Source organism: Salvelinus namaycush, chromosome 22, assembly GCF_016432855.1.
Source record: "Salvelinus namaycush isolate Seneca chromosome 22, SaNama_1.0, whole genome shotgun sequence".
NCBI classification, from domain to species: Eukaryota; Metazoa; Chordata; class Actinopteri; order Salmoniformes; family Salmonidae; genus Salvelinus; species Salvelinus namaycush.
This window is the reverse complement of record NC_052328.1, coordinates 30,912,100-30,921,421: the sequence shown is the minus strand read 5'-3', so window position 1 is coordinate 30,921,421 and position 9,322 is coordinate 30,912,100.

Below are 9,322 nucleotides of genomic sequence, written 5' to 3'. Positions count from 1 at the left end.
ATTCAGATCCTTTGCTATGAGACTCGAAATTGAGCTCAGGTGCATTGATCATGTTTCCATTGATCATCCTTGAGATAATCCTACAACTTGATTGGAGTCCACCTGTGGTAAATTCAATTGATTGGACAAGATTTGGAAAGGCACACACCTGTCTATATAAGGTCCCACAGTTGACAATGCATGTCAGAGCAAAAACCAAGCCATGAGGTCGAAGGAATTGTCCGTAGAGCTCCGAGACAGGATTGTGTCAAGGCACAGATCTGGAGAAGGGAACCAAAACATTTCTGCAGCATTGAATGTCTCCAAGAATACAGTGGCCTCCATCATTCTTAAATGGAAGAAGTTTGGAACTCTTCCTAGAGCTGGCTGCCCGGCCAAACTGAGCAATCAGGGAAGAAGGGCCTTTGTCAGGGAGGTGACCAACAACCTGATGGTCACTCTGACAGAGCTCCAGAGTTCTGTTGAGATGGAAGAACCTTCCAGAAAGACAACCATATCTGCAGCACTTCACCAATCAGGCCTTTATGGTAGAGTGGACGGACGGAAGCCGCTCCTCAGTAAAAGGCACATGTAAGCCCGATTGGAGTTTGCCAAAAGGCACCTAAAGACTCAGGCCATGAGAAACAAGATTATCTGGTCTGATGAGACCAAGATTGAACTCTTTGGCCTGAATGCCAAGTGTCACGTCTGGAGGAAACCTGGCACCATCCCTATGGTGAAGAGTGGTGGTGGCAGCATCATGCTTTGGGGATATTTTTCAGTGGCAGGGAATGAGAGACTAGTCAGGATCGAGGGAAAGCTGAACGGAGAACAGTACAGAGAGATCCTTGATGAAAACTTGCTCCAGAGCGATCAGGACCTCAGACTGTGGCGAAGGTTCACCTTCCAACAGAACAACGACCCTAAGCACACAGCCAAGACAACGCAGGAGTGGCTTCGGGACGAGTCTCTGAATGTCCTTGAGTGGCCCAGCCAGAGCCCAGACTTGAACCCGATCGAACATCTCTGGAGAGACCTGAAAATAGCTGTGCAGTGATGCTCCCCATCCAACCTGACAGAGCTTGAGAGGATCTGCAGAGAAGAATGGGAGAAACTCCCCAAATACAGGTGTGCCAAGCTTGTAGCGTCACACCCAAGAAGACTCAAGGATGTAATCGCTGCCAAAGATGCTTCAACAAAGTACTGAGTAAAGGGTCTGAATACTTATGTAAATGTGATATCAGTGTTTATTTTTAATACTTCAAAAAACCTGTTTGGTTTTTTATTACGGGGTATTTTGTGTAGATTGAAGGAAAAAAACAATTTAATACATTTTAGAATAAGTCTGTAAAGTAACATGTGGAAAAGGTCAAGGGGTCTGAATACTTTCCGAATGCACTGTATAATAGATAAATGAACCATCTCTGACAGAGAGATCTCCAGCTCCTGGTACGGCCCAGGGAAACAGCATTAGCTACAGCCCCTGGTACGGCCCAGGGAAACAGCATTAGCTACAGCCCCTGGCATGGTCCAGGGAAACAACAGCATTAGCTACAGACCCAAGTACTTCAGAACCCAACCATCTGTCTCTCATTAGCCTGGCAACAGATCATCATTACAAGGGACTAACACAGACACAATCACCAGAGACACAGAGTACAGCAACAAGCTTGTACTTTGTAATGACTTACAACATAATTGAATAAGTCCTGTCATTGAAGTAAAGCTATAGTTAAGCATTGGATAAACAGACGGTCAATGTCAACAAGTCAATCTTAACCCAACTCAAGTGTTGTTGATATGAGAAGGAAATACCAGAATACAGGCTCGTTCAGGGTAGGTTCGAAAAGGACCATAACAGAAATAAGTAAAAACCTCTGTTTTATAATCAATTATGTTAAATCACTTTGGTGGTTTGAATTGCATTTTTTAAATGTCAACATCAATCTAGCCCTCTAGAATAATTGTTTCTGCATACAGTAGAGCTTGGAGGGTTTTGTGGGGGCGTGAGGTAAAATGAGAAGGGATCAGTTTGAGAGAGAGCGAGAGAGAGACCTGTTGCCACAAGAAGGTATAATGATGGGACGGTAAGTCGGAAGTAGGTGCAGGTGAAACGTTTTAACAAAACCAAGAACACGACACTAACATAAGGCAGTACGCCGATACAAAGGAACAATACCAACTGGTGAGTAAACATGGGAGAGTGACGTAAAGGGGAGGAAATGATGAAGGTAATGGAGTCTAGGTGTGAATCATAATGATGAGTGCCAGATGTGCGCCATGATGATTCCCAGGACTGGTGGTTAGTATTCCGGCGACGTCGCGCCGGAGCAGATGTGACAGTACCCCACCCCCCGACGCGCGGCTCCTGCCGCAGGACAATGCCGACCAGGAGGACGTCCCCGGGGACGTGGAGCGGGTCGATCCGGGCAGCGAAGGTGGAAATCACGGATGATGTTGGAATCCAGAATTTCCTCCACTGGAACCCAACACCGCTCCTCAGGGCCATACCCCTCCCAGTCCAGCAGAGATCTGACAGCATACGCTGGACTGCCCTCGGTGTCCAGGGTGGTTGGTGGGGTGTCGTGGGGGACAGCATCAGCTAGAGGACCAGGAACCACCGGCCTGAGAATGGAAACAAGGGTGTGATACGGTAGTGACTGGGCAGTTGTAACCTATACGTCACCTCGTTGGAAGGGAGTCAACCCAGTGGAGGAGTGTCACAGCGAATTCTGGGCGTACTCTGCCCATGGAAGGAATCATACCCACTCACCCTGCCGGTCCAGACAGTGACTCCTCAGGAATCTCCCCAGCTCCTGGTTCATCCTCTCCACCTGCCCATTGGACTGAGGCCAGTACCCGGAAGTGAGGCTGACCGTGACCCTGAGCTTCTCCATGAAGGCCTTCCATACTTGTGATGTGAATTGGGGGCCACGATCAGAGACAATGTCCTCCAGAAGGCCATAATGCCGTAAGACCTGCTGGAAGAGTGCCTCAGGAACCTGGAGAGCAGTGGTTAGACCAGGAAGAGGAATTAAACGACACGACTTAGAAAATCTATCCACTACCAGCAGAATGGTGGTGAAACCGTCAGAGGGGAGATCGGTTACAAAGTCAATGGATAGATGAGACCAGGGTCACTGAGGCACGGGAAGCGGTAGGAGCTTCCCTGCTAGAGCATTCCGAGGAGACTTGGATTGGGCACACAGAACAGGAGTTGACATGGCACAGGATGTCACACTAAGGTGGGCCACCAGTATATCTCAGCGATGGAGTGGATGGTGCGAGAAATACCTAGATGTCCAGCGACGACCTCTGTGTGTGCCCAGGTCAGCAGCCGATCCCTTATCCCTGTGGGAATGTATGTAGATGCGCTCGGGAGGACAGTTCAGGGGCGCGGGCTCCCTCTCCAGAGCCTGGCGGATGTCCACATCTACGTCCCAGACCACAGGAGCAACAACTCGGGAGGATGGGAAGCAGGTCCTCCGGCATTCAGGTGACCAGTCTGTGATTCTCATCCTCAACCATGAAATAATGGGGTTATGGTGTTGAAGCCAAGGGAGGCCGAGGAAGATCTTGTGAACTGGTGATGAAGAAGGTGATATTCTCCTGATTGGACTCCACGGTGAGGGTTAGTTGTTGGGTGATGGTTCCGGATCCTAGAGGGCGACAGTCGAGACCTTAAACCGAAAAAGGAGAGGAGAGCGTGTAGGTAGTAATATTGAGAGGAGGCAAGGGTCTGATCCATAAAGTTCCCCGCGGCGCCGGAATCCACTAAAGTTGTAGACACAGGGCATGAGGGACAGTCAAGCAGAGTGATGGGTACTAAAAAGAGTCTAACAGGAAGAGCAGTAGATGGAATAATCACTCCTGGTCCAGGGGATGTAACGTGACCGTCCCTCTGCTCTAGTGAGTCCCGGATTCTGAAGTAACGGACATCGCTGGCACTTGTGCCCTCCCTGGCCACAGTACAGACAGAGTCCCAGCTGTATCCGTCTGCGTTGTTCCGCCGCGGGAAGGTGTGTGATCCCTACCTTCATGGGTTCAGGCTCTGATCCCGAACACTCGCCGAAGGTGTCAGGATTTGGCCAGGATTGTTCCGGTTTTGGCCACTAGATGCCCCCATTGTGCTTTTTTGACCCTTTTGTTTTTCCTTGTTTCCAGTTATTATTTGCACCTGTGCCTCGTTTCCCTTGAATATATTTAAACCCTTAGTTTTCCTCAGTTCTTTGCTCTGTGTTTGAATGTTAGCACCCAGCCCTAGCGATGCTGTGAACATTTGTTGCTCCAGTTGGACTCTCTTGTGGTACTCTGTTTTTGTTCTCGTTTATTTATTTTTGATTATCTTTGGAGGCTTTTTCCTGCTGTACCTACCACCTTGTGGATTTACCTTTTGACTCTGAGGATTACCTTTTTCTCTTGGAATTACTTTTGACGTTGTTGATTTATATTTTTGCCTGAAGAACTTTCCTTTTTACTTTATTAAAACACCGTCTCAAGTACTGCTGTGTCTGCCTCATCTTCTGGGTTCTGCCGACTATTAGTGGCTCAGTTTGCTAAGTGACTGTTTCTCACACCGGAGACCCGAGTTCGTAACCGGGTCCTGACAGAAGGAGGGAGAGAAGCGATGAAGATGCCTATGTTCCTGGAGGAGGTTATCCAGACGGATGGCCATCCAAGCCCATTCCAATCCAATGGCCATTCAAGCCCATTCCAATGCCCGCCCAGTCAGCAGAGAAATAACCGTGGCAACCTTAGACCTCTCGGTGGTGGGGGCTCCCATCTGATGTGTGAAATAGAGGGAGCACTGAAGGAGGAAGCCACGGCATCTGGATGGTATCCTGTCATATTTCTCTGGGAGGGATAGACCGACATCGCTGACCTGAGCGGGTTGCTGAATGGGCTGGTGTGCTGACTCGTTGGGTAGACTGGCTCTAATATATCCTCCGCTGTTGAGACGTTGTAAACTGTGGAGAACATCTTCCATGGCCGTCCCCAGTTGAGCCAGCTGAACATGGTGTTGACGAAGAAGTTCACCTTGTTCATTGATCGTCTGGGAGATGTCTGGTTGTCCTGCTGCTTCCATATTTTGAGTTGGTATTCTATAATAATGGGGCGGTAAGTCGGAAGCAGGTGAAACATTTCAATAAAACAACAAAACCAAGACACGACAGTAACATAAGGCAGTACGCCAATACACAGGAACAATACCAACTGGTGAGTGAACATGGGAGAGTGACATTTAAAGGGGAGGAAATGATGAAGGTAATGGAGTCCAGGTGTGAATCATAATGATTAACAGGTGTGCGTAATGATGAGTGCCAGGTGTGCGTAATGATGATTCCCAGGACCGGTGGTTAGTATTCCGGCGACGTCACGAGCCGGTGGGGAGGAAGGAGCAGGAGTAGACGTGACAAAAGGGCAACCAGTGAAGAATAAACACTATTGTAAATACAACCCATATTTATGTTTATTTATTTTCCCTTTTGTACTTTAAATATTTGGACATAATATGACATTTGAAATGTCTTTATTATTTTGGAACTTTTGTGAGTGTAATGTACACTTTACATTTTTATTGTTAATTTCACTTTTGTTTATTATCTACAGTTGAAGTCGGAAGTTTACATACACTTAAGTTGGAATTTCTTGTCAACAAACTATAGTTAAGGCATGTCGGTTAGGACATCTACTTTGTGCATGACACAAGTAATTTTTCCAACAATTGTTTACAGACAGATTATTTCACTTATAATTCACTATATCACAATTCCAGTGGGTCAGAAGTTTACATATACTAAGTTGACTGTGCCTTTAAACAGCTTGGAAAATTACAGAAAATGATGTCATGGCTTTAGAAGCTTCTGAGTCAATTGGAGGTGTACCTGTGGATGTATTTCAAGGCCTACCTTCAAACGCAGTGCCTCTTTGCTTGACATCATGGACAAATCTAAAGAAATCAGCCAAGATCTCAGAAAAAAATATTGTAGACCTCCACAAGTCTGGTTCATCATCCTTGGATGTATTGAAGCAACATCTCAAGACATCAGTCAGGAAGTTAAAGCTTGGTCGCAAATGGGTCTTCCAAATGGACAATGACCCCAAGCATGCTTCCAAAGTTGTGGCAAAATGGCTTAAGGACAACAAAGTCAAGGTATTGGAGTGGCCATCACAAAGCCCTGACCTCAATCCCATAGAAAATTTGTGGGCAGAACTGAAAAAGCGTGTGCGAGCAAGGAGGCCTACAAACCTGACTCAGTTACAGCTCTGTCAGGAGGAATGGGCCAAAATTCACCCAACTTATTTTGGGAAGCTTGTGGAAGGCTACCCAAAACATTTGACCCAAGTTAAACAATTTAAAGGCAATGCTACCAAATACTAATTGAGTGTATGTAAACTTCTGACCCACTGGGAATGTGATGAAAGAAATAAAAGCTGAAATAAACCCTTCTCTCTACTATTATTCTAACATTTCACATTCTTAAAATAAAGTGGTGACCCTAAATGACCTACTGTACTTCACTTGCTTTGGCAATGTTAACATATGTTTCCCATGCCAATAAAGCCCTTAAATTGAAATTAATTGTAATTAAATTGAGAGAGAGAGAGAACGAGATGGAGGGAGAGGGAGAGAGGACAGAGCTGCATGTATGTTGGTAAAGTATGATCACTGGTGTTAAGTGACAGTTTAATTTGAGTGGAAACATTCTATTTGACAGCCTTTTCCTCTGTCTTAAAGAGACAGATCATAGAGCAGCAACAATGCAGAAGGAAGAACGTTAACATTCTCCTTGGCTTATTATTATTATTATATCTGGTACATTTCTGGAACATGATGTACTTTTCTGATGCAAAAACCTCAAGCTCAATATTATGATAATGATGAAGAAGTCTACAAATACTTGGATTTTACTGACATGAATAAAAGTAGCAGGGCTTATGCAAGCATTATTATTTGTCAAAGTTGTAAAAAACTGTATTTAAAATACAGGGAAAAAATACCACATTATTATAACTCAGCCTTGGACAGCTTTCAGTCGGGCCTCAAACTAAAGCACTAAATGCATGAGACATCGAGACAACAAACGGTTCACCACAATGGCATTGTCCCCATTTTCTTCCTACCAAAACCCAGAGAGGAACATTTGTAAATATAAAGCAGTTCCAGTCAGAAACACTAACCGAGCCCTTAAAATCATCTATTGGTTTTTATACGGTAATTCATTTAAAGGTTCTTTAAAGTAGTACAGTGTGTTGATGATGCCTGTGATGTGATTTATAAGAATACTGAGTCACTCCCTCTGATTACAGTTGTTTGCATGCACCGTTGCCCTCGCCGTGACCTCACAAGTCACAGCTGCCAAATCGCATAGAATGCAGAACTTTTCCCTCTGTTTTCAAAGCTGGTCGGTCCAAACACTGAGTGAACGAGCCGACGCTGAGCCGACACTTCAGGTCCATGGACTGTAAGAGCCGACAGACAACAGAGGGAGACTGTGTGGTCCACGCCGTCCCTGACATGTGGAAGACAATGCTTTCATGTGTTTCAGTTTCTGACTGAAGAGTGCAGGGAGAGAGAGTCAGAAAGTAGTGCTGTGTGTTTCCTGTTGCCTAAACACTTGAAACAAAAACCTCAATAACAAGATGATTATAGAGACGTACTATAACAAGCATGAATGGTCATGTTCTGAACTGGCCTGTCACAATTAAAAGAGATTCATCTCTGTTATGGCTCTGTTGTTTTCAGTGAATTGCATTGTCTGGAGTCCATCAGAATTCCATCCATAACATGAATTAACAATGCTTAAACACGGCGAGCAGTATTGTGTGGTATGTCACACTTAAACATCTGGCTGCTTTTTTTCTGTCAACTTTTTCTGTATTTTCTTTTTTCCATATGTAGAAGCTGTATAACCTGCAAAGTATTCGTCACTAAATCGTATTATTCTTAATACCTATTTACTAAATCGTATTATTATTAATACCTATTTATTAAATTGTATTTTCTTAACACATGTTACTTCAAAATTTATAACAGTGTATTATAAATATCAAAAATGTCTCAAAGGATAATAATGATCTACTTCAATCAATCTATATCCAAACCTTATGTGAGAATGGAAAGAAAACATCCAGTTTTTGAGTGTTAGCACAAGCTAGTCTGAGGCCAATACAGGACTCATGACATGGAAACACATCATCTATCATTAGAGTTGCAAAAATCTTTCGGGAAATCCTGATTGGATGATCTGCTTATTTCCTACTGATTCCGGAAATTATGAACCAGATTTTCTGGAAAACCAGGGAATTTAGGAAAATGTACAGGATTTTTGCTACTGTCACGATCGTCAAAGGGACTGAGAGAGGACCAAGGCGCAGCGCGTGGAAAGTACATCTTCTTTTTTTATTTAAAGAAGGAAAAAACAAAACAAAACAACAAACAGACGACCGTGAAGCTATAAATACAAAATGGTGCTGACACTGACCATTACACACTGACATAGACAATTCCCCACAAACAGCTAAAGCCTATGGTTGCCTTAAATATGGCTCCCAATCAGAGACAACAATAACCAGCTGTCTCTAATTGAGACCCAATTCAGGCAACCATAGACTTTCCTAGATACCTACACTCAACCATAGACACAGCTAGACTACTATACTAAACATAAACCCAACTACTCTAATAAACCCCCTAAAACTTACAACCACCCTAGACACTACAAAAAACACATACATTCCCCATGTCACACCCTGACCTAACTAAAATAATAAAGAAAACAAAGAATACTAAGGCCAGGGCGTGACATAACCCCCCCCTTAAGGTGCGAACTCCGGGCACACCAGCACATAGTCTAGGGGAGGGTCTGGGTGGGCGTCCGTCCACGGCGGCGGCTCCGGCACTGGTCGTGGTCCCCACCCCACCATAGTCACTACCCGCTTACGTAGCCTCCTCCAAATGGCCACCCTCCACATTAACCCCACTGGATTAAGGGGCAGCACCGGACTAAGGGGCAGCACCGGACTAAGGGGCAGCACCGGACTAAGGGGCAGCACCGGACTAAGGGGCAGCACCGGACTAAGGGGCAGCACCGGACTAAGGGGCAGCACCGGACTAAGGGGCAGCACCGGACTAAGGGGCAGCACCAGGATAAGGGACAGCACCAGGATAAGGGGCAGCTCCGGACTGAGGGACGGCAGCTCCGGACTGAGGAACGGATCCTGGCTGGATGACGGCTCTGGCGGATCCTGGCTGTACGGCTCATGGCTGGCTGACGGATCTGGCTGCTCATGGCTGGCTGACGGATCTGGCTGCTCATGGCTGGCTGACGGATCTGGCTGC